This window comes from Anomaloglossus baeobatrachus, chromosome 1 (assembly GCF_048569485.1).
Source record: "Anomaloglossus baeobatrachus isolate aAnoBae1 chromosome 1, aAnoBae1.hap1, whole genome shotgun sequence".
NCBI classification, from domain to species: domain Eukaryota; kingdom Metazoa; phylum Chordata; class Amphibia; order Anura; family Aromobatidae; genus Anomaloglossus; species Anomaloglossus baeobatrachus.
Window position 1 is genome coordinate 665,767,428 of NC_134353.1, and position 26,249 is coordinate 665,793,676.

General features: G+C 47.7%; 1 protein-coding gene across 1 annotated transcript in view; it reads left to right on the forward strand.

Moving 5' to 3' along the window:
* The window catches only part of SLC8B1 (solute carrier family 8 member B1), an 87,361-nt gene that overhangs the window by 3,424 nt on the left and 57,688 nt on the right, over positions 1 to 26,249 (forward strand). The window contains exon 2 of the mRNA XM_075320019.1: positions 12,284 to 12,326. The gene's annotated coding sequence lies outside the window, so the exon portion shown is untranslated. The remainder of the gene's footprint in view (positions 1 to 12,283; positions 12,327 to 26,249) is intronic.

A 26,249-nucleotide genomic window follows, 5' to 3' on the forward strand; every position in this document is an offset into this window, starting at 1 on the left:
GCTGATCACCCTGCGGCCGGCTGCTGTGAGCGATCAGCTGATCACCCTGCGGCCGGCTGCTGTGAGCGATCAGCTGATCACCCTGCGGCCGGCTGCTGTGAGCGATCAGCTGATCACCCTGCGGCCGGGTGATTAGCTGATAATTCACAATAGTCTGCCGCCGGTAAAACTGCAAAGAAAAAAAAAAGCAGATTCTGTTCATTTGCACGATCCGTTGCATCCGTTGTGCCACTATATGCAACACATCCATTGCATCCGTCACACAATGCAATGCAATGGATGCCGTTCAACGCAAGTGTGAAACTAGCCTTATCTGTATTTTCTATTTTTAAGGCTGATTAATGGTTTGCTTGTGGTGAACCCTCTGCATTTTCTCTCATGAAGTCTTCTCTTTATGATAGACTTGGGCTAAGTTCACACATCCGTTTTTTCCAATCAGGCACAATCCGGTTTGTGTCTGATGCAACGGATCCGTCTCAGATTGTGTAAAACTGATGTGACGGATCCAGTAAACAGTGTGTAGGGTGTTTGTTTTTTTTTTTTTTTTTTTTTTCCCCCGCCGAGAGAGACCCCCATCACCGCACAAACACCGGCACTACCGTATGCACAATCGCTGCACACGCAGGCACTACCGCACGCATCATCACCGCACATGCCCCGGCACTACCTCAGTGACGTCCCCAGCTGACAGCGGCTCACTTCATTGCTCCGTGGATCTGACAGAGCGCTCGTGTTCTACGGCGCTCCCTGTCAGCTTCATGTAGCAGAGCTGGATGCGTCGCGGGACCTCTGTGGATTACGTCGGACCTGGAGGGGTGTTTGGGGATTTTAATAAAATGGTGAAAGTGTGTGGGGTTTTTTTTTGTTTTTTTTTTTTTTGTCTTTTATTCCAAATAAAGTATTTTTTGGGTGTATGTTTATTTACTTTCACTTACTGGTTAATCATTGGGGGGGGTGTCTCATAGACACCCTGCTATGATTAACCCCTTATTACCCTGATTGCCACTGCACCAGGGCAATTCGGGATGAGCCAGGTAGAGTCCCAGGACTGTCGCATCTAATGGATGCGGCAATTCTGGGCGGCTGCTGGCTGATATTGTTAGGCTGGGGGGCTCCCCATAACATTGGGGGTGACCTCAGTGTGTGTGTGTTTGTTTTTTTTTTTTTTTTTTTTATTTTCCAGGTCCACATGACAGCACCACAGGAGTTGCTTCCTCCGCCCTCTACAGGGACAGGAACACCAGAGGTTAAAAACCCCTCCCTCTCCAGTGTTTTTCCTGTCCCTGTACAGGACGGACGTAGGAACTTACCGGGATGTACGGGGTCCAGGTGGATCGAGGGGGGGGGGGGGGCTCCGCTCTCTCTCTCTCCTTCCGGCCTGTCAAGACGCCCCAGGACGACACCTCGCTGTCCGGGGTCCCTCAGCCACGCCGGCCGAGCTGCAGCTCCCGGCGCCTGCCACTTCCCTCCGAGGGGAGGGCTCTCGGCCTCCTGCCGCGCGAGACTTCCGGGCACAGCGTGGAGAACGCTGGCGCTGCACTTCCGGTTTAGTGCGGCCCCAGGAAATTGGCGCGAATTTCAAAACGGGACTCGGACAGCAGAACTGCGGCCTGGCCCTTTCACTCAGGTAATAAAAACCTGGAAGGGTAGGGGGTTGGTACATTGTGTTTTTGTTAGGCTGCACTCCAGCACTGCCTGTGATGTCTGAAAAGGAATCAGACACTAAAACCCCTAAGGATGCCCAGGTCTCTAAGTGTCAGCCCTTCAGGGTTTCATTGCCCTGTAGCTGGGAGACTTGTCTGAGCCTTGTTCTTTTTTTTTTTTTGCAGGGTGGAGGTTCTTCTGTGGGTTCTGGCACCATCCCCAAAAAGAAATGTACCACTAAAGTTAAACGTTGTGCGGTGTGTGTGTGATGTTAAACTCCCTGACACCTGTGTTAAAAAGCTCTGCGAGACCTGTATTACAAAACTGATCTCTGAAGAGCAGTCTACCCTCCTGTCGGACATGAGGTCCATGATACGGGAGGAGGTTCAGGCTGTCGTTGCAAGTCACATCCCCCCCCCCTGCCTGAAGAAGAGCGGCGTTACTTATTTTCCGCAGGCGACACGGATGAGTTACTCCGTACCGTACGGAGAACTATGATGGTGGAGGATACGGAAAAGCCACGGACCATACAGGATGAAATGTTTGGGGGGCTCCGGTCTCAGCGCCACAGGGTCTTTCCAGTAAATCGCCATGTGCGTGCAATGATTCTGGCCAAGTGGGAGGAGGCGGAGAAAAGACTGCTTGTTCCCAGGGGCTTCAAAGCCAGACTGCCGTTTGAACCCGACGACATCAAGGAATGGGAGGATGTTCCCAAAATTGATGTTCCCGTGGCAAAAGTCGCACGGAAGACGTCAATTCCATTTGAGGATTCCTCGGGTCTCTGGGACCCCATGGATAGGAAGGCTGATGGCTTTCTTAAAAAAGCTTGGGAGGCTTCTGCAGCCACCATTAAGGCCAACATTGCCGCTACTTCCGTGGCTCGGTCTATGTCCCGTTGGTTATTGGACCTGGAAACTCAGGTTCGGGATGACGTCCTTAGAGACGCCATGTCGGAATCCCTTCCTATGCTAAAGCTGGCAACAGGATTCATGGCAGATGCTTCCGCTGAGTCTGTGCGTTTTTCTGCCAGGAATGAGGCCCTTACTAATTCTGCCCGCAGGGCCATATGGTTGAAAACCTGGTCTTGTGACGGAGCGTCCAAAAATAAGCTGTGCTCCCTCCCCTTTTCAGGTGTTCGGTCCTGCTCTAGATGAAATTCTAGAAAAGGCTTCCGAGTTAAAAAGGGCGGTTTCCCAGAGGTTAGACCCCCCCCCCCCCCCACCACCACGTTCCCTTCCCTCCCGGAGGTTTCGGCCCGCTAGGCAGGACTATAAGACTTAGGGGTAAGACTAGCAGGTGGGGTTTCCATAAGGGCGGCCCAGATAGGCAAACACACTTTGAACCGCACAGGAAACAGGATAGATCCTCCTGACGCCATTATCGGGGGGAGGCTCAGCCAGTTTTTGGGCACCTGGCAACAGATAACCTCCAATCCATGGGTCCTTCAAGGGGTGGTGGAAGGTCTACGGATAGAATTTTCAGGGACCCCCCCCCCCCCAAAACCAGATTCCTCCTGACGAAGTCGCAGTCCCTTGCCAACCGCCTATGGTCGGATGTGGATACCTTACTACACACCGGAGCAGTCCTCCCGGTTCCGATCTCAGAACAGTTCCAGGGCCACTATTCTTCCCTATTCTCTGTTCCCAAACCCTCCGGAGAATTCTGGACGATCATAAATTTGAAGCCCCTCAATCGGTGGGTCCGGTACAAAAGATTCCGGATGGAATCAATAAAATCCACCATCCCTCTTCTCAACACCCATTCCGTCATGGCCACGGTAGATCTGAAAAACGCATACTACCACATAGCCATTCACCCACACTACCAGAAATACCTGAGGTTTGCGTTAGAGAGGGACGGAGTAATGTATCATGTGCCTTCCATTCAGTCTCTCTTCTGCTCCCAGGGTGTTCACGAAGATAATGACTGAAGTTGTGGCGCACCTGCGAAGATCCAGCGTGTCCATCGTCCCTTACTTGGACGACCTTCTGCTGTTGGCGGATTCGCCGGAGGAGCTCTCCCGGACGATCGCCACCACCTTGACTCTGCTGACGTCCCTCGGCTGGATCATAAACTGTCAAAGTCCAATCTCAGGGCGGAGACGAGAAAGGTGTTTCTGGGCATTCTTCTGGACTCCGATGCGCGAACATCCTTTTTGCCATCTCAAAAAGTAGTCATTGGGTCGAAAATCCGGACCTTCGGCCAAAAGAACCAGTGCTCCGTCAGAGAGGCCATGAGCATCCTGGGCATGATGACTTCCTGCATCCAATGTGTTCGCTGGAGTCAATTTCACTCCAGGCCACTCCAAAAGCTGATCCTGTCTTACACTGTGGGGTCCCGCTGGTTCCTCCATTGCAAGATTTCCCTGACACAAACCCCCCCCCCCCCCCCCTCAAGTCATTCAAGGTCTCAGATGGTGGATGTGCAGGAAAAATCTTCAATTGGGCGTTCTGTGGGACTGTTCGCCCTCCGTCACGCTCACAACCGATGCCAGTCAGAAGGGCTGGGGCGCCCATGTGAACTCCCTTTACTTTCAAGGCAGGTGGCCCCTGGAGGTGTCAACCCAGTCGTCCAATTTCAGGGAGCTGCAAGCGGTCTGGCAGGCTCTACAGGCGGCTCCTCCCTTGTTCCACGGTCGCCATGTTCGGGTCCTCTCGGACAATGTTACAGCGGTGGCATTCCTTCGTCATCAGGGGGGCTCTCGCCACCCACCCCTGCAGGCTCTGGCATCACGGATCTTTCAGTGGGCGGAACGCACGATTCTCTCCATCTCGGCTATCCATCTCAGGGGCTTGGACAACCATCTCGCAGACTTCCTGAGCAGGTGCACAATCGACCCATCGGAATGGGAGCTGAAGGACAGTGTCTTTCAGGATCTGGTCAAAAGATGGGGTACACCCCAGGTAGATTTGTTCGCGTCCAGGACCAATGCCAAACTACAAATCTTCTTCTCTCTGAATCCCTGGGATGCTCCGGCTGCGATCGACGCCATGGCCCAGGATTGGTCCATGGGACTGGTTTTCGCCTTTCCACCCCTGCCGTTGCTCCCCAGGGTACTCCAGAAGATTCAACATGCTCCAGGCAGTAGTACACCCCTTCCCCCCCCCCCCCCCGCCCCCTCAAGGATGAATTAATTTGGTATTCTCCTGTTGTGCTGTCATGTGGTCCTGGAAAATAGGAATTACTACCTACCGGTGATTGTTTCCAGGATCCATCATGACGGCACCCTTATTTCCCTCCCTTTTGTTTCTACTGCGTGTGCATTTACATTGTATGTAGCTCAAGCATGAATAAACGTGGTGTTATACCCATCCTGGTGTGGTACTTGAAAAGCCACTGGAGAGGTTGGGAGGGGTTTTTAACGTCTGGTGTTCCTGTCCCTGTGGAGGGCGGAGGAAGCAACTCCTGTGGTGCTGTCATGATGGATCCTGGAAACCTTATTACCGGTAGGTAGTAATTCCTATTTTACTTCAAGATATAGACCCGCCCACCTGCGGCTGTGATTGGTTGCAGTGAGACAGCTGTCACTCAGCGTGGGGGGGGCGTGTCTGACTGCAACTAATCATAGGCGCTGGTGGGCGGGGGAAGCAGTAAATACGACATTGAATAATGGGCTGCCGGCATTTTCAAATCAGGAGAAGCCGCCAGAGCTTTGTGACAGCCGTGCAGCGCCGCGCAGGTGATCAGTGAGTGATTTTCTGACAAGCAATGAATTTATATCACTTCTGGGCATGCTCAGAAGTAAAAACCGGAACCGGTACATACTTCCGGCGTTTTATGCATGCCACCGGATTCGGCATACATAGACTTTCATTATGCACCATGCCACACAGCGCCACACCCGGCGCTGTGCAGTGTTTTGCCGCTGGCAAACGTTCCTCTCTGCGTCCTGTGTGGCTGCCGGAGTGACTATTTTTGCCGCATCCGACAAACTGGATCAAACGCAAGTACATGCGGCACAATCCGGCGCTAATAAGTCTGAGTAAAAACCGCACCCAGCAGCAAACAAAAAAACGTAAAAAAAGGATGCATTTTTCCTGCAAAGCGCCGGATTGTGCCGCACAGCAAAAACCTGATGTGCGAACATACCCTTAGATACTGAAACGCCTACTTCCTGAAGAATGTTCTTCACTTGGGTGGATGTTGTGGAGACGTTTTTCTTTATCATGGAAAAGATTCTGCTATCAGCCACCACTGTTGTCTTCTCTAGATATCCTGGCCTTCTTGAGTTCCAAACCTCGCCTGTGCACCTTTTTTTTTTTTTTTTAAATTTTTTTTTTTTTTTTGCAGATTGTACAAATCTATTGACTTGGCAATCCATCACATTTCTGCTATCATTTAAGGTACCGTCACACTAAGCGACGCTCCAGCGATCTGACCTGGCAGGGATCGCAGGAGCGTCGCTACATGGTCGCTGGTGAGCTGTCAAACAGGCAGATCTCCACAGAGATCAGCCACCAGCGACCCGTGTAACGACGCTGTGCTTCGTAACCATGGTACACATCGGGTTACTAAGCAAAGCGCTTTGCTTATAGTTATCCGATGTGTACCTTGGCTACGTGAGCAGGGAGCCGGCTTCTAAAAGCTGCGGGTGCTGGTAACCAAGGTAAATATTGGGTAACCTAGCAGAGCGCTTTGCTTGGTTACCCGATATTTACCTTGGTTACCAGCATCCGCAGAAGCCCATTCAGAACGTTGCTCTTTCGCGGTCACACACATCGATGTGTGCTTCACAGCGGGAGAGCAACAACCAAAAATGGTCCAGGACATTCAGCAACGACCGGCGACCTTACAGAAGGGGCCAGGTCGTTGCTGGATGTCACACAGTGACATCGCTAGTAAGATCGCTGTTGCGTCACAAAAAACGTGACTCAGCAGCAGTGTTGCTAGCGATATCGCTTAGTGAGACGTGGCCTTAATAGAAATTTTTTTTTGTTTCGTGGGGGTGTTTTTTTTTTTTTTTTTTTTTTTTTTTTTTTTTCTTTCAGCCTAATCTGTTTCTCTTCCATTCAGAGCTCCCTTGACCGCATTTTATGTGTTCACAGCAAAAGCTTCAAATACAAATGCAGCATCTAGCATCAGTTCCAGACCATTTACCTGCTTAATTGGTAATGGATTGAGAGAATAGCTTGTAGCGCCCCTGAACCCCTCAGGGCACTACTAGGTACTGCATCTTGACGAAGATGCAGGGCCTACGCCCAGGGACCTGGAAGACCAGTGCTGGTACCACCAAAACACAACCTCCCCAGTTTCCCACTCCCCATTAGGGATGACTAACTAGTCCAGGACCCAATGGATGGCCTCCCTAGAGACCAACAGTCCACTAGAAAGCAACCTGGTGGGAGGAGACAGACACTCGGACAGGGAGTCCGGTAGCGACAGTTGAAGAGGACGGACGTGTCTCCAGATGGGGTTGTGTAACAGTGACCTAGGTGGCAAAGGAGAGTGGTTGCCAGGGAGGGTACAGCCAGGTACCTCTGGAACCAGAGCACAGACTGGGCATGGGGCTCTGGGTCAGGCGACAGCTTTAGGCACCCTGACAACTGCACAGTGAGGGGACCTTCATGACCCTCACTGACCCAAAAATCCAGGGGCACCAGCAGTAAAGATTGAGCCAGGGACCGGAACAGAACACCGACCCTACAGGGTTCGCACTGCGTGCCGTACGGATGAAAGACTGCCGACAGACAGTAAGGGACCCACAAACACTCCAGGCAACGGGGTCCCACCAACCAGTGAGAGGTGCCTGGGAAAGACTACCAGGTCACCACATCGGCACTGGGACAAAAGGGACCAGGAGTCTGAACCAGCCGTCCTCAGGGCCACAGCTCAACATCACTGTGAGTAAACAGAAGTTGCACTGCATGCCCATCGTGTGGTCTCCCTTCTTTCTGCGATGGACCCCTACATTCACTCCCTGGGGCCCAGCTCTGCGGAGGGCCTACCATACAGGCTGCCACCACAATCAGCCCCAGTGGTAACAGACTGTGCAGTGGCGGTCCCATAACTGCAAGTGGCATCACAATACAAACTCTTTTGATTCCCTTGTATAGAACCCCTTTTAAAAAAAGCGTCCCCAGGGTCATGGAACCGGGCATCGGCCATTCTATAACCGTGACACAGCATCCCCATACATATACAGCCCGGCACTGAGTACCCCATAGCCCTGGGTGACACAAACTCATTAAAAAGCTATTGTGATCGTTGTTCAATTACTTTTGCTCCCTTGGAGGAAAAAAAAGGCAGCTGCATGTTGGAGCTGTTATTCCTAGGCAATATACACACACGTTGAGTATTTGAGGTTTTTTTTTTTTTTTGTTTGTTTTTTTACCTCAGTATTTGTATCCAAAACCAGGAGTGGAACAGAGGAAAAGTGTAATAGAAACACAGGCACCACTTCTGTATTTTTCACTCCTGCTTTTGGCTTATAAATACTGAGGTAAAAACTGGACATGTAAATGTGGCCTAAAGCTGAGTCTGCACCTTAAGGGTAAGTTCACACAGTGCGTTTTTCGCGGCGTTTTTGCTCAGAAAACTGCATGACTTTGCTTCCCCAGCAAAGTCTTGAGTTTTCATTTTTGCTGTTTGCACACAGCGTGTTTTTTCAGCTGCGTTTTTGTGGTGCCACAAAAACGCAGCATGTCAATTATTCCTGCGTTTTTCACTGCGCTTTTCATCCATTGAGTGCAATGGGATGTTGAAAGACGCAATGAAAAACGCAAATAGCTGCGTTTTGGTGCGTTTCTAAGACCAAAAACGCAGCTATAAATGCAGGAGGTGGGTAGTAAAGTGACATGTACAGGAAGAGGATTCCTTCTGTCAGTAAATACAGAAGTGTGAATCCTCCCGGTACCGTCACCGCCGCTTCCACCTCCGGTCCTGTGCATGTATGCTGCCGTGCGGCGACATGTTTGGGCGGGAGGTGGAAGCGGCTGCGAAAACAAAAGTGAACAGTAGAGAAGAAAAAAAAGTTATACTCGCCTGTCTGCAGCCTCCCGGTGCCATGCCCGCTCCCATCTCCTCTCACGGTATCGCCGCTCCGGCTGTGTGCAGACGGCTGGGACACCTCCGATAGATGCAGGACCTGGCGATGGATCACCTGATGCAGTCACCTGACGCATCAGGTGATTGTAAGTATCGCGGTGACGCGGGCGCCCGGCCGGTTTAAGCTATCAGTGGATGCGTCAGGAGACTTCATCCCTGATCACCGGCAGCTCCTGCAGCGATCTGACAGGATCAGACTCCCGCCCCATCGCTCCAGGAGCTGCCGGTAATCAGCACATAAGTGTGTGTGTGTGTGTGTGTGTGTGTGTGTGTGTGTGTGATATTATATTATATTATATTATATTTTTTTGCACCGATGCATCTGCTGATTGTATAAAAGCCGTTTATACAAATCAGCTGATGTGTGATGTGCTTCAGCCCCTAGAACCTGACACATCATCTGATCGCTTTGCCTTCCAGCAAACCGATCAGATGATATTGGATCCGGATTGGATGGCGCGGGACCCTTGACCCAGGATTACTGCGGAGGGGGGTTCTTTATTTCAATAAAGATGGAGTCACTAATTGTGTTGTGTTTTATTTCTAATAAAAATATTTTTGTGTTTGTTTTTTTTTTTTTTATCTTTACTAGAAATTCATGGTGGCCATGTCTAATATTGGCGTGACACCATGAATTTCGGGTTTAGGGCCAGCTATACAGCTAGCCCTAACCCCATTATTACCCAGCGAGCCACCCGCCATCAGGGCAGCTGGAAGAGTTGGATACAGCGCCAGGAGATGGCGCTTCTATGAAAGCGTCATTTTCTGGGGTGGCTGCGGGACTGCAATTCACAGCGGGGGTGCCCAGAAAGCATGGGCACCCTGCACTGTGGATTCCAATCCCCAGCTGCCTAGTTGTACCCGGCTAGACTCAAAAATTGGGCGAAGCTCGTGTTTTTTTTTTTTTTTTTTTTTTTTTTTTTTTAATTTCATGAAATAATTTAAAAAAAAACAAAACAAAACACACTAGCTTCGCCCAATTTGAGTCCAGCCGGGTACAACTAGGCAGCTGGGGGTTGGGGGCAGCCCATACCTGCCTGCTCTACCCGGCTAGCATACAAAAATATGGCAAAGCCCACGTTGGTTTTTTTTTTTGGGGGGGGGGGGGAGAAATCCTGCATACAGTCCTAGGAGGATGCTGAGCCTTGTAGTTCGACAGCTGCTGTCTGCTCTCCTGCATACACTATTGGATGGAGTATGCTGAGCCTTGTAGTTCTGCAGCTGTCTGCTCTTCTGCATACACTAGTGGAGAATGAATAACACATTGGAGAAGGAAATGACATCAGACTTTAGGCTTTTTTTATCAAAAAAAAAAAAACGCATGCGTTTTTGACGCGGGTGCGTTTTTATGCGGTTTTTGCCGCAAAAAACGCACAAACGCAGCGTCAAAAAAACGCAGTGTGTACCTAGCCTAAGCCCATATTGATATCTTGAATAATTTGGTAAAATGCCAACACTTGTCACTGTCCAAATATTTCTGGACTTAACTGTATGAGCAATGTTCTCTATTGTACATGTCTGTATTTCTTGTGTTTATCTGGTATTACCAGTTTTGTGACCTATATAAATTTTTTTTTTTTTTTTGTGTGTGTGAATTCCTCTTCGGTAAGGTTCAATGATGAGCGGAGCTAACAATGCATTGGATCCATCTAATACAGCTACAACTAAGTGATTTCATCTAGAGTCCTGTGACCTAAAATTAGCCCAGTAGAGAAATACTGTGGACTGTGTATATTCCAGTGATATTCTAGGTTGTGTGTGTGTGCAATTTATAAACCAAGGTGTGAGTACTCCTAGTAGGCGGTGGGACTGTAGTTCATATACAGAGATGCACTGATGAATAATTAGGCCTTGTGCGCACTGGGAAATGGAATTTTCTTGAGAAAATTCCGCATGCTCTCAAAGATTACCGCACCCGCGGTAAAAAACCGCAGGAAACCGCATGCGGTTTGCCGCGGTATTATTCGCGGTTTTGCCGCGTGCGGGTTGGGATGTGCTTTATTGCATTCAATGCAATAAAGCACATTGAAAAAAAAAAAAGTCATTTAATTCTGAGATAGTAGATAGACAGAAGAATAGACAGAGGGATAGATGAATAGAGGACAGATCGCTGCATTTCCCACGGTCGGCAGTGAGTTCACATTACCGGCCGTGGGAAATGACCGGTAATTACCTCTGCTGTCTGCTGCTTTCATTCAGCGCTGTCTGTGACAGTCGCGGCTGGATGGAAGCAGCGCAGGACCTGTGGATTACGCTGGAGCTTTGGTGCGGGAGGGGTTAATAAAATGGTGAACGAGGCTTGTTTGTTTTATTTAAAATAAAGGATTTTTCGGTGTCTGTTTTTTTTTCACTTTACTTACGTGTTGATCTTGTCAGCTGTCACATAGACGCTGCCATGATCAAGCCTGGAGTTAATGGCAGTGGTCCCCCACCATCATTAACCCCTTGTATTACCTTGCTGCCACTGCTACACGGTGGCAAGAAGAGCCGAGGACACGCCGGTGCTGCCGCATAATGGATGCGACAGTGCCGGGGCAGCTGCGGCTGATATTCTCGGCTGCCGGAGGGTGAGTGAGGCAGGGGACATTATCCCTGCCCCTCTCCCTCCCCAGCCTGAGAATACCGGCCCGCCGCTGTGTGCTTACCTCGGCTGGAAGGTAAATATGCAGCGGAGCCCACGTTCTTTGTTTTCTATATTTCCGTTTTCTTTCTATGTGTGTTCTGTGTCTGTGATGTGTGTGTGTGTGTGTGCGTGTGTGTGTGTTTACTCTCTGCACGGCTTCCTCTTCCTGTAATGACATCACTTCCCTGCAAAACCGCAGACAGGCGATGCACATTACCGGAGGTAAACCGCGAAATAACGCAGGAAAACGCAGTGAACCGTACAGAATTTGCTGCCTGCGTTATTCCCTGCGGGATTTCACGATTAACATTGGAGTCAATGGAGTGAAATCCCGCAGTGATGTGCGGACAAGAAGTGACATGCACTTGCTTTTGCTGCGGGATTCCCGCAGCAAAACATGCAGCTGTCAAATTCCGCCCAGTGCGCACAGGATTTTTTTTTTCTCCATAGGATTTGCTGGTGATTCACTGCAGAGATGTTATGAACATTTTCTGCAGCGAAACATGCAGCAAATCCGCGGAAAATCCGCGGCGAAATCCGGTGTGTGCGCACATAGCCTAAATATAGTCCCCATCGGTGCTCACAATCTGTAAAATATTATGTGACTATGATAAAGAAGTTGTCCTTTACTTTAAATGTTTTTAAAGCTAATGGGTGGGCTTAAGATAATGTGAAATATATATTATTTGAGAAGGGGGGGGACCCCATTAACAATGCTTCAGTAATATACCAGTCTCTGAGATTTATAGTATGAGTCGGTGGTAATGATGCTGATTGCCTGTCTGCAATCTAAATACTGTTCACAGGGTATTCTGACTTTGGCGTTTCTTTGCCAACCGGACACCAGATATGTATTCCTCACCTTGGCTATGTAGAGCCAAATATGCTTTGGACAAGAACAACTGATTGTAAGAGGCATGTTACTTGTTTCCAGACAATTGCATTAATAAGGGTTTTTCCTTCTCTTCCCAGTGTTCCCCATTCATCATCCAGAAGGACCAAGCATCTGACAGTCGTAAGTCTCTGCACTGAAATCCAACGTAATCGAGTTGTAGTGGAGTGATCGGATGTTTCACTGTGACTATATTCTACAGCATAAAATATCTTCTAAATGAGGGAGCCACAATAAAAAGGCCATAAAGTTCCAAACCCATCTATGACTTATGGCCCTTTCAGCAGGGTAAGCGCCATATTTGCTGTAGCCCCCTCAGGGTGCATGCTGCGTGCCCACAATCAGTGTTCACAGCTTTTGATGCAGCATGGTTCAGCTGTGTCCAAAATGCTGCGATGCATAGTATTTCTAGAAATCCTGTGCCCACTATGCTTGTTTTTTCCTCAGCAAACACTGACCTGCGGTGTGACTTTCCAGATTGCAGCATGTAAGTTTGCAACGGATTCGCATGTGTCCTCCATAGGTAGAACACAAGCGAGAGACCGCAGCCCACTGACCCCTGATCGTGGGCACAGTCGGCTGCGGTCTCCTGCGGAGGAGGCTCACGGCCCCACAGGTCAGGACTCACTGGGTTCTGATCGTGGGCACATACCCTTAGAAACTGCCAACACTTTTCTGAATACTTTTTTTTCCTTGTCTACTAGTGACTTATAGTTAAGTAAAAAGCAGGTGCCGCACCATCTGACCATGTCGGAGTGCAAATCTCCCCAAGCGTATACCAAATCTTCAATAGTAATGATGATAAAGGAAGAGGCACTCCAATAACCAGTAAATGGTGACTTTAGTCTCGTATATCAATGTTTCGTTCCATATGAGAACAGTTTTCAAGCTCGATAAAGGTCCTCACGTTGACCAAAACATTGCTGTTTTGAACTAAAAATAACAATTTAGTGCTGTTTTGGGCAACTAAAAATCACAATTTAGTGGATATTGGAGCACTGCTTCCATTTTTATCATTATTTTTGATCATAGGTAGAAATATGGCTTGACGGGTTTTTGGCAGTGAAGTCCTTCTGAGGACCTAGGAGTGGCAGGACATGTTTATATCCATAAGTGCGCACCTTTCAGTGAGTATATCCATGCAGTGTTGTGACATGTCTGTGATGCCCTGGACTAGCCAGGTAGTCAGACATATCACACACACACACACACACCCTCCCCTGGATAGTCTACATTAGTCAAACAAAACCCTTGTTGCCTCCCTCCAGGGTCTGATGTAAACACCAGGTGGGGCGGAGCCAGGCGGTTGGCCCCACCCACCGAGTTCACAGGCCTGGAGGCGGGAAAAGTGACAGATTCGTTTAAGAGTTTCTGTCCTCTCACTTTCAACTGTGTCTGGGTAGGAGCCCAGGCACTGTCAGCAAGGTCGGCAGACTGTGGTGGCCGTCTGCAGAAGGTGGTGCAAGTCAGCGGAACCGTAGGGACGGGCGGTGGCCCGCCGGTACTGAGCCGGGGAGCAGATTTGTACCAAGCACAAAGGCAGGGCCATCGGACCCCGACTAGGCTAGGAGACGCCGACAACGGTCAAATCCGAGAGTGACAGGAAACCCCAGGGGTTTCCTAACACCCAAGACCCGACAGAAGGCAACAGTCCACAATGTGAGGATACACAGCCACTGCCATAGGCTAGAGATCCAAGGGCCAGCGCCTGCGGGCAAAACGGGCTCCTTCGTTACATACACGCCGGGGAGTGGACTACCGTTGGGCAACCATCGGAGTCAGTACATACACAACGGTGCAGGGAAAGACAGCCACCATCAACCTGTCCGGGGAGAGCAGAGACACTGCAGCCGGCTGCGGGACCCGTCCATCCAGCCGTTTGGTTTACCACTCTGTGAATTTGTGCCTGAGTGAGTACCACAGTGCCATCCGGCACCGCGCCCCTGCAACCCTGCATCCCAGCCATCCAGCCTCCCCGTATCACCACCGGGCCCCGGGATCACCAACCCCTACCCACGGAGGGGGAACCAACATCCTAGCTGCTCCCTGCCATCGCTTCCGGGATCCCCAATAGCAGCGGTGGTGCCCATTATCACCACAACCCGTGGGTGGCGTCACAAACTATCTCCCAAAACAAACCACCCCCCTTTTCACTTGTGGGCGAGGAGCGCTGCTCGAGTCCCCGGGTCCGGCCCACCGCTCGAGCAGCAGCAGCCGCGGACCCGAGCGTAGCGAGCGCGGCCCATCCACCCGCAACATCTACTGCCTTGCCATAACAGTTAATTGCTTTATGTAATAGTAGCAGGAATCCCTACATAGAGGTCATCCTTACAAGCCTATGCATGGCCACCACACTCAGGTACTGGTCTTGTATGAGCCTCCTTGGCTTGTTTTGAAATCTCCAACTTGATTTAAATAGTCTGAAAAAAATATTTCCAATTTAAAATAAAAAGCTTATTGCATTTTGAAATGCAATGTCTCCCACCAAAGAAACTTATCTTAATGCAGCGCTCTGCAATACTGGCAAACACACACCCAGGTGACGGGTTTTTTATGGGGTCCGCTTATCTGCAGCCTTCTATACATCCAATTTTTACTCAGATTTCACTGTGAATTAGGATTTTTTTCATTAACCCTCTGTGAAGCACCGTTGCTGTTTGCAACAAGTTTGTGGTTTTAAAGTGTCCGTTCCAGAATTTAGCAGGTAGTGAAGTAACTTGGCTGTATTACGCATTGGTCCATGGATCATGTTATACCTGGAATGTCCAGTATACACTTAAGAGGTATTCAAGAAGCAGCCATTCATACCAGCTCTTATTACTGACCTGATTATTGAGAAATTGTATAAAATAACGAGCTGTCCTAAACACAATCTCATGCAGAGACATCTAAAGGGGGCTTTACACGCTACGACATCGCTAATGCGAAGTCGTTGGGGTCACGGAATTGGTGACGCACATCCGGCCGCGTTAGCGATGCCGTTGCGTGTGACACCTATGAGCGATTTTGCGACGATACAAAATCACTCATCGATGACATGGGGGTCCATTCTCAAATATCGTTACTGCAGCAGTAACGAAGTTGTTCCTCATTCCTGCGGCAGCACACATCGCTCCGTGTGACACCACAGGAACGAGTAACCTCACCTTACCTGCCTCCCGGCCGCTATGCTACGTCCCGCTCATCTCCGCTTCTATTGGGCGGTGGTTCAGTGACGCAGCTGTGACGCTGAACGAACCGCCCCCTTAGAGAAGAGGCGGTTCGCCGGACACAGCGACGTCGCCGGGCAGGTAAGTAGTGTGATGGGTCTGGGCGATGTTGTGCGGCATGGGCAGCGATTTTTGCCAGTGTCGCACAACAGATGGGGGCGGGTACCCATGCTAGCGATATCGGTATCTATATCGCAGCATGTAAAGCCCGCTTTAATCTCACTGTTACAGTATAGAAGAAAATGCTGTGTGTTGTCACTAATTGAAGGTCAAATCCAGAAATTGCCATAGTCTTGGATATTATATAAATAATAATTATTTATTTATTTATTATTTTTTTTAATTTTTTTCTCTTCTCCTGCCAACAATCTTTCATTGCAATACAGCAGTTTAGACTTAAACGGGGCTTTACACCCTACGATATCGTTAATGATTTATCGTCGGGGTCACGTTGTTTGTGACGCACATCCGGCGTCATTAACGATATCGCAGCGTGTGACACTTATGTGCGACCTAAAACGATTGCAAAAGCGTCCAAAATTGTTTGCCCCGGAGAGGTCATCATAAAACAAAATATCGTTCTCTTCTAATTAGCGATGTTGTTCCTCGTTCCTGCAGCAGCACACATCGCTGTGTGTGACACCGCAGGAGCGAGGAACATCTCACCTGCGGCCGCCGCCAATGCGGAAAGGAGGTTGGCGGGATGTTACGTCCCACTCATCTCTGCTTCTATTGGATTGCTGCCGTGTGACGTCGCTGTGACGCCACACGACCCGCCCCCTTAGAAAGGAGGCGGATCGCCGGTCAGAGCGACGTCGCAGGAAAGGTAAGTCCGTGTGACGGGGGTAAGCGAGGTTGTGCGCGACGGGCAGCGATTTGCCCGTGTCGCACAACTGACGGGGGTGGGGACGATCGCTTGAGATCTCGCTAGCGAGATCGCAACGTGTAAAGCCCACTTAAAACTGGCCGCAACCACGCTTAGGCTAAGTTCCTGATGCGCAAAAAAAAACATTCAGTACTGCTTATTCAATTGCAGGAAATCTGCTGTTCACAGCGCCAGCAAAATGTATGTGATGTTAAGAAATCTGAAGATGTGAAATATATCTGCAGCATAAATTGACAGGAGCTTCAGGCTTGAGATCACTTCCTCCCCAGCTTGTCAATTTATGCTGCTGACGAATGTGCGAGTTTTGCCCCTTGCTGTACAATAGATGAAATGAGCAGCTCCGTCACATCTTTTTCAAAATTATGTCCACAATGAATATTTTTTGCCTTCTGTTCACTCTAAGTAGACATTGCAGCCTATACATAACAGTCTGATCATACCACATCTATTGGGGAAGCTAGCGTATACAAACATTACAGCAAGGTTTAATATCTGATTTCTTCTTGTGAGGTAAAACATCTCTGCTTATTAATCACATTTGTGTGTGTGGACTGTATCAGCACACCTTACCTTTTTTATGCTGTATAGTCAGTAACTTGCACACATTTCTAGTAAGATACTGAACTGCTTGGGGTGTGCTCTTTGCAAATAGTGTAACATTGAATAATTAGGTGATAGTTTTATGTAAAATGTAAAGTTGAGGGGGTGGTTTGCTGACAGTAAACTTATTCTGAATTGCAGTGCTCCAGCTTAATTGATAGTTAAATACGTGCTTGTTTTATGATGTATACTGTGAGGCTTGTATTTCATGGTGTTCTGAATTGCCTTTAGTGATGGCTATTAGTTTTGAACATCCACTCACGTCAATGCACCATTTGTTCTTGCTCTCCATATTACCAGGAAAAATTGATGCAAGAAGCATAAAATTTGCCTTGCAGTTGTTAGACTAAAACAATTATTGGCAAACTAACCACAATGGTTTATTATTGAACCACTCAATTTCTGCTTTTATGACTAAAGCTGGGGCTACAATGCGATTTTTGGCAGAGACACTTGTTTAACATTCACTAGGTATCTCTGCTGCATCGCAGTGTAATGAGTAAGTGGGGTTGACCCTCACACCCCCACATTAATGTGACAGCAAATCATAAAAAACCTAACCTGCCTGGACCTCTTGTGAGGTTGTTGGTTTTTTTTTTGTTTTTATTTATTTATTTTTTTTTTTTTGTCATTGTATGGTCAAGACACAATGCGGACCCTCCCACTTCCATTCTCTTGTATTGGCTGTGAAGTAGTGCCATACAACAGTTGCCAAGTAGCCCCAGCCTAAATTGTATAATTTACAATGTATTTAAAAATCTAACGTGTTACCATATGACCTGTATAAATGATATACTTAAGCTTCTGTTTCCTAGTTAACCTTCAGTAAGTCAAGCCAACATGCCAGTCCCTGGGACACCAAGCACTTCACTGTGGAACGTGTAGTCGACGCGGCACAATGCACTGAGGGAAGGGCGCCCAAGTTATTAAGCTACCGAGACAGATGGCTGCCTACTTTCCATACTTCCGTAAACATGATGAAAACAAACTTTCTCCAGTTACCCTCCATGACGGCACCACAGCCTGTTAATTCCTGCCCTAATAGGGACAGGAAACAGAGGTCAAATAGCCCATCCCCACTTCCCATCTCCAGTGTTTTTTTTTTTTTTTTGTTTTTTCCCCTGTCCCTGTGGGTCATGAAGAGGTTATCCTGCAGTGCTTTGTGGCCAGTAAACAGGGTACTGCCGACATTTTATCCTAGCCGGGCAGCTAAGGACGTTTGCTGGGCTCGCCTCCTGTAGCTGCTCCTGTCTGTGGATTTGGGACTTCCCATTCTTCCTGCACTCCCCAGCGTCTCCTCTCTGCACATGCCAGTATTTGTGTGTGCACGCGCTGTGGAAGTGTCGTCAGGGGCACTCCCTAAATCTGGTTGTTCAGTGGACTTCAGTTATGCTCTCGACCTACTCTTTGTGACCCTGGGTGTAGGAGTTCGTACCCAGATGCCATGCTAGGGCCCAGCCTTTGTATATATGTCCTGGTCAGAAGACACGTTCAGGAAGGATCAAGGTTTTACAGCCTGTATATGCTATGGATGGTGATCGGTCTTTTCGCTCTGTGTCTGCAGAGACCAGCCCTATCCCTGCCTTTTCTGAAGCAGATGTGCATGTATTTGTACTCTCGTGTAACTACGTTTTACATGTATGGGCTCCCTCCTCCTTTTTAGGGCAGGATATCTGTGTGATTACTCCTTTCTCTACCATTTATGGAGACAAGGTTCCTGCACATAGAAAGGAGAACTACCAGCCATTAAATGTGGCTTTTTGTTCAAAAAAGCTCCCATCTTCGCATAAGAGAACCTATGCCAAGTCTGTATTGATATTATTAGAGAAGAACGGTCTCTTATAGAAGGGATTAAAGGGCTCGTATGACAGGAAGTCCAGTCATCCCTAGCATCCTTCAGTCATTGCCTTTTAGCTGCATCAACATCTAAGAAAAGCAAGATTGGGCTGGTGGAGGAGTCTGATTCAGTCAATTTAAGGTCCGACGTCTATATCAAAGGGGCTATTAGAGAAGAGGATTTAACCTTGATCCCAGACTTAAACCTAGACAACAAAGAAGTATTAATCCTCCTCTGAGGATATGGAAGAACTACTAGGGGCAGTAAGGAGTACAATTGGAGGTGGAAGAGAAAAGGACAATTAAGTCAGTTCAGGATGAGATGTTTGGACTCAGAGCCAAAAAAGATGGGTTTGCGTGAATGGAAATATTCAGATAAGTGACTAGGGGTTCCGGCTAAGCTGAGATTCCCGTTTGATGAAAACTTCCAAATGCTGGTCGGAGATCCTGAAGGCAGATGTCAAGGTTGCCAGAGTAGTGCAGAAAACACTCTACCGTTTGAGGACTCTTCATGATTTAGAGATACTATGGATTGCAAGTTGGAGAGTTTGCTGAAAAAATCCCTGGAGAGATTAGTCGTTTTGCTCAAAACAAATCTGGCTTCTACATGTGTAGCTAGGTCCATGTCTCGATGGCTGAGTCAGCTTGAAGACCATCTTACCAAAGGATCACCCAGAGAAGACCTGCTAGCCAACCCTATTCAGACAATAGAACAACCATAGCTCCTCTATCACCAAGGAAGCACAAAATGCGAAAGTCTGAAAAAATGGTCGCCATCAGAATATTTTCCTGGGTAGTGCAACACCTTTTAGGACTATGAGCCTTTCACCTAAAGGGTTCTGCCAACATCCAGGCAGATTTCCTGAGCAGAAGGATGTTCATCCAGTTGAATAGTCTAAAGATAGAAGTCTCTTCAAATGTTAACTAAAAAAATGGGGCTGTCCAGAAGTAGATCTGAACGGAAAAGTGAAATGGCATTTTTCACTAAACCCAAGAGACAATTGTCTGGCAGTAGATGCATTCACCCATCTTTGGGTCTTCAGACTGGCATATGCCTTCTGAGAAATTCTGGTACTGGCAAGAACAATGTCCTTAACATCCTGATGGCACCCCCTCTGGCCCTGAAGTAGCTGGTTCTGATCAATTAAGTCCAAGAAGGTCCCCTGATGTAGATGATTGCTAATCAGTGGCTTCATCAAGGCCCACTAAAGTATTCCAATCTCCATAAGTAGAATTATAGCCTCGGTAGCCAGATTCAGAGAGCCAAACAACTCTGGAAAAAGTTAACACTTTTAAAAAAAAAAAAAAAAAACAAAACAGGAAGCTAGTACCAATCGCCATATATGGTTAAAAAAAGTCATCATGGTGGTGTAATTCCAATCTTCCAGATGAATTTCATCCTAACATGAATCAGATCCTAGACTTCGTCCAGAGTGGATTCGAAAAAAAGACCTAAAATCCAGCACTCTGAAAGTCCAGGTTTCGGCACTAGGAAGGATTTGTTTTAGTTTTATGAGAACCTTGCAAACCACCACTGGATCAAAAGGTCCATGACCTAATTTCTGACTACACCCTACACGGTCCAATTTAGTTCCCACATGGGATCTAAATGTCCTCAAAGGACACTATAATGGTAAACCACCTTCCTGTTTGCAATCAAGAGAAAAATGGGAGAACTTCAGGCTCCATCAGAGAACCATACGTAAAGGGAAACTGTCAGGTTCAATATGCACCCAGAACCACAGGAATGTGCTAACATGCTAATGGGGTCGACTAGCAAGGGAAGCAATGCCCTTGGGACTAGTCTCTGTGCTATTAGCATACGCTAAAAGATCTTTACAAATTTTTCTAAAGATCTCCCTATCGATGCCACTAGATGCAGGGATTGGCAATATGCACCCAGAACTGCTCGTGGTTCTGGGTGCATATTACACCCGAGAGGTTCCCTTTAAATTCTTTCAGATGTGATTTATTCTTCACTTGGATCAATCATTCCTACCTAAAGTTGTCTCGGAATTTCACTTGTCCCAGGACATTGTTCTACCTTCCCTCTGTTTTAGAGCCAGTCAAATGACAAAGCAGAGTTTAACTCCCTAGACATGTGTAGAATGATACAGCAGACACAAAATCTTGGAGAAAAGACCAGAATCTCTTCATTCAGTTCTTTGGTCAGAGCAAAGGCAAAAAAACCCACTCAAACTACTATTGCAAACTGAATCGGGAGTGCAATCTGTGGCGCATTCAGAAACCAAAACTTGCTACCACCAGAGAAGTTTACAGTTCACTCTAGCGGATCCATATCGATCTCCTGGGCTGAAAGGGGCAAACTCCTCCAAGCAGATCTGCAGAGCCACCACCTGGTCCTCTTCCGATATCATCAAACATTATAGACTAGACTAAATTTCTCATAAGGGCTTCGATTTTGGTAGAAAAGTTCAAGCTATTCTTGTCCCTAATTAGGACCAGGGAGTTTACTTCCAGTGGTGCTGTCATGGAGGGCTCCTAGAAAACAATTACTGGCTAGTCTAATTCTATTTTTGGGGTCCAATGAACACCACTTGCCAAAAGACAGCGCACTATGTGAAGAACTCCTAAAGAACATAACGTTTGGGAAATTAAGTCAATACTGTGGTGAAACCATAGTGATGAGCTGAAACTAGATGTGCTCTAGTGGTTCCCACTAGATGGCTGACTCATCCACCAACACATTTCTATGTTGCTCTGTGGGACAGCTTGAACTTTGTTAATAATTCCTCTGATAAGATATTACTACAGTGTTTTAAATACAAAACTATATATTTAAAGGGGTGGTTCACCCATATTTTTATTTTTTAGATCGATATTATATTGAGAAACAATGTTTCTTTCAAATACCTTATGTAGGCAATAGTGCCTGAGAGGCGCTATTGCAGACCACTGTTCTCCGCTCCGTGACCTCGGGGATCCGGTGACGTCACGTCAAGATCCTGACAAGCCGGCTGCAGTGTCCGTGAGTGATGGGCTGTGGGCGATATTTCACTGCTCGTCACAGCTTGTCACAGCCAATCTGCTCCCTCCTCCCGCACAGCAGAGCGCTGCAAGCAGGAGTCATGCTGGGCTTTGAGCGGCGAAACACTGGGGCCGGCTGCAATGATGAGACATGAGCAGGAACTTGACGTGACATCACCGGATTCCTTGAGGTCACGGAGCCCGGGGGTCAGCCATGGAGAACAGCGGTCTGCAATAGCGCCTCACAGGCACTATTGCCAACATAAGGTTTTTGGGGTTTTTTTTGAGAAACTTTGTTTCTCAATATATTGATCTAGAAAATAAAAAAAGTATGGGTGAACCACCCCTTTAACAAGGATTGAGACTTTTTATTTACAACATTGCTGTAGCTAATTAATCAATGATCAATTATCCCAGTTTTTTTTCATTTATGGCATGATTCTAACTGAGTCACTCCAATTTTGATTCTTAAGGCAACTTTACACACAGCGACATCGCTAGCGATGTCGCTGGTGAAAGCACCCGCCCCTGTCGGTTGTGCGTCACGGGGAAAATCGCTGCCCGTGGCGCACAACATCTCTAACACCCGTCACACTATACTTGCCTTCCTAGCGACGTCGCTGTAGCTGGCAAACCGCCTCCTTTCTAAGGGGGCGGTTCATGCAGCGTCACTAAGCAACCGCCCAATAGAAGCAGAGGGGTGGAGAGGAGCGGCCATAACATCCCGCTCACCTCCTTCCTTTCTCATTGCCAGCGGCCGCAGGTACAATGTTGTTCCTCGTGTGTCACACGTAGCGATGTGTGCTGCCGCAGGAACGACTAACAACCTGCGTCCAAAAGCGGAAATGATATTTGAGATTAGAATGACACATCGATATGGTGAGTATTTTTGATAGTTAGCGGTCGTTCGTACATTTCACACGCAACGACGTCGCTAACTAGGCTGGATGTGCGTCACAAATTCCTACCCCCCCCCCCCAACGACCTCTCGTTAGCGATGTCGTTGCGTGTAAAGTGGCCTTTAGACTGTGCACCCAGTACATGGTGTTTTTGTTTTGTTTTTTTGTTTGTGTGTGTGTGTGCAGTTTTGTTATAAAACCACGAGCGCATCCGGATGCCAGCAAAGTCTGAGAATCCTAAAGTATAGTGGACACCTTGCATATTTTCTCCTTGCAGACTTTATGCAGAATCTGTAGTCAGTTCTTTCAATGTCTTAACAACTTTTTTTTATATAATATATTTTATTTTTATACAATTTTAAAATCCCATAAAAAATGTGCGTTTATGCTACACTTTTCCTGCCAAGAGATGCAGACATTTCTGCAAATAAATGCTTATCGTATACATACCCTTACTGTTGGGGCAGCTACTACAGTAACTGCTGCATGCAGGCAAGAACTGACTATAGAGGAGCTTATGCATGTACAAGGCTCGTGTCAAACATTGCTATGGGTTACTTTGGTTGGAGCTGATTAACTGCACACCCTGTACGTGGTCAGTTGTCCTTTGCAGAGTGAGGGTTGGAGGACCTGAGCCTGTGAGATAATTGGGGCGTTTTTTTGTTTTTGTGTTTTTTTTTTTGTTTTTTTTTTTTGTTTTTTGTGGCTATTAAAATGTTAGACATTCAGGAATTTTTTTAAATGTAAATCTTAAATATATAGCAAGCCTAGACAGGACACACTTAAAAATGAACACATTGCACCAGAACCTGTTACCTAGGCCAAACTTTGGCAACGGGATATAACCCATATGACCATCATTGTAGCCAATAAAGCCATGTAAATATGAATTTCTGAAATGGATCTAAACAGAATACTTCTAAAATTGCCAAATAGTATTAATGAAAAAAGGTGCCAAACACACTGCATTATGCATAAATCTGTATATCAGAAATGTATAATACACCCTGTCACAGCTTCATACTTATTTAAAGTGCCATGTGCATAAACGCCCAGATGTATTTCTTCATAGAAAAAGCATCTGGAAGGAATGAATGAGGACTGATCATTTATGGGAACATGTCAGCTGCTACATGCTGCCCAAACTGTGTGCGCCATGTATTAGCCACTGGTATGTTGCACTGTGAAACACTGCAGCGTTTCAGAGAAAAACCTACTGTTCATAGCCGCCAAAGACAGAACCAGACTGCAATTGTTGTTCAGGCAGGTCCCCTGTGGTCTTTACCTGCCTGCTAAGTTACTGATGGGTCTCACTCTCTGCCTACCTGCATGTACAGGCAGAAACTTGTTATTCAGTCAGCTGGCAGAGACAAGCCAACCGGAACCTGCCTGCATAACTGGACCTGCCACAGCCTTTCAGAATGAAGCATACCTGGCTGTGATACAGCTGGGGAGTAATGCATGCTGCCCACGGTTTGGGTAGCATGTATCAGCTGACAGGTTCCTTTTTTTTAAAGGACATCACCATGTATGTATGTATGTATGTATGTATGTATGTATGTATGTATGTATGTTATACACACTTCACCTGAGTGATTATGCACATGGTACTTTATTGCAGCTTACTTCGCTTTTATATTGGTTTTTAAATGGTCTTAGTTCTAGGCTTTTGAGTGCTTTTTATAATTTAATATTAGTAGTACAACTGTTAACCCTAGAACGCATACCTGGGGCCTCACAAGCCTGCTAGGTTACTTGTTTTCTGTGAATGATGTCTATGGTTGCACGTTCTAGGGTTAAGATGGGGCAGCCCATTAAAACTCATAAGCCTGGGCAAGGAGGGCATTAATCAGAGGCAGCACAGACCAAATGTAACCTTGCAGGAGCTGCAGAGACTGGAGTATCTGTCCCCATATGACCACAATAAGCCATACACTCCATAAAGCTGTCCTTTTTATAAAAAAAGTGTCCAGAAAAGCCTTTACAAAGACGCACAAATTGTAATGCTCATTTTGATTTTGCCAAGACATGTGGGGGACTCTATGAATGTATGAGGAAGGTGTCGTGGTCAGCTAAGGCCAAAATTGAACTTTTTGACCACTAAGTTAAACTGTCTGGTGCCAAGCTAACACAGCTCATCGCCCCAAGAACATGATTTCCCCCCCCCCCCCCACATTGAAACATGGTGGTGGTGGCAGCATCATGTTGTGGGGATGGTTTTCAGCAGCAGGGAAAGGGAAAATGGTCTGAGTCGGGGAAGATGAATGGTGCAAAATACAGGAATGTTCTTGAGTGAAACCTGTTTCAGCCTTTCAATGATTTGAGACTGGGACGGAGATTCGCCTTCCAACAAGACAATGACCCAAAGTAAGGGTACTAAAGCAACCCTTGAGTTGTTTAAGGGGAAACCTCAAACATATTGGACCGGCTTAGTCAAAGCCCAGGCCTTAAGCGGGCTTTACACGCTACAATATATCTAACGAGATGTCGGCGGGGTCACATCGTAAGTGACGCACATCCGGCATTGTTAGTGATATCGTAGCGTGCGACGGTGAACGAGCAGAAATACTCACCTTCTCGTTCATCGCTGACACGTCGCTCATTTTCAAAAAAATCAAACGTCCGGTTGCTCATTTTTCCCGAGGCAGCACACATCGCTCCGTGTGACACCCCGGAAACTAACTGCAGCTTACCTGCGGCCACCAGCATGCGGAAGGAAGGAGGTGGGCGGGATGTTACGTCCCGCTCATCTCCGCTTCTATTGGGCGGCCGCTGTGTGACGTCTCTGTGACGCCGAACGTCCCTCCCCCTTCAGGAAGTGTGTGTTCGCTGCCCACAGCGAGGTTGTTTGGAAGGTAAGTACGTGTGACGGGGGGGGGGGGGGGTTACAGCATTGTGCGACACGGGCAAGAAATTGCCCGTGCCGCACAAACTATGGGGGGTGGGTGCGATTGCACGAGAAATCAATACATGTAAATCAGCCTTTAATCAATCAAATTGAGCAACTGTGGTCAGATTGAAGATTTCAGTTTACCAGCGGAAACCATGTAACTTAAAGGCGCTGGAGCAGTTTTACCTCAAGGAATGAGCAGAAATCTCAGTGGAAAGCTGATGGGTAGGCTAAAGGTCCAGTCACACTAAGCAACTTGCCAGCGATCCCAACAACGATAGGGATCGCTGGTAAGTTGCTAGGAGGTTGCTGGTGAGATGTCACACTGCGACGCTCCAGCGATCCCACCAGCAACCTGACCTGGCAGGGATCGCTGGAGCGTGGCTACACGAGTTGCTGGTGAGCTCACCAGCAACCAGTGACCAGCCCCCAGCGCCGCGTGGAAGATGCTGCGCTTGGTAACTAAGGTAAATATCGGGTAACCAACCCGATATTTACCTTGGTTACCAGCGCACGGAACTACACGTGCAAAGAGCAGGGAGCAGCGCACACCGCTTAGCGCTGGCTCCTTGCTCTCCTAGTTACAGCACACATCGGGTTAAATACCCGATGTGTGCTGCAGCTAAATGTGCACAGGACAGGGAGCAGCGCACAATGCTTAGCGCTGGCTCCCTGCTCTCCTAGCTACAGCACACATCGGGTTAATTAACCCGATGTGTCCTGCAGCTACATGTGCAC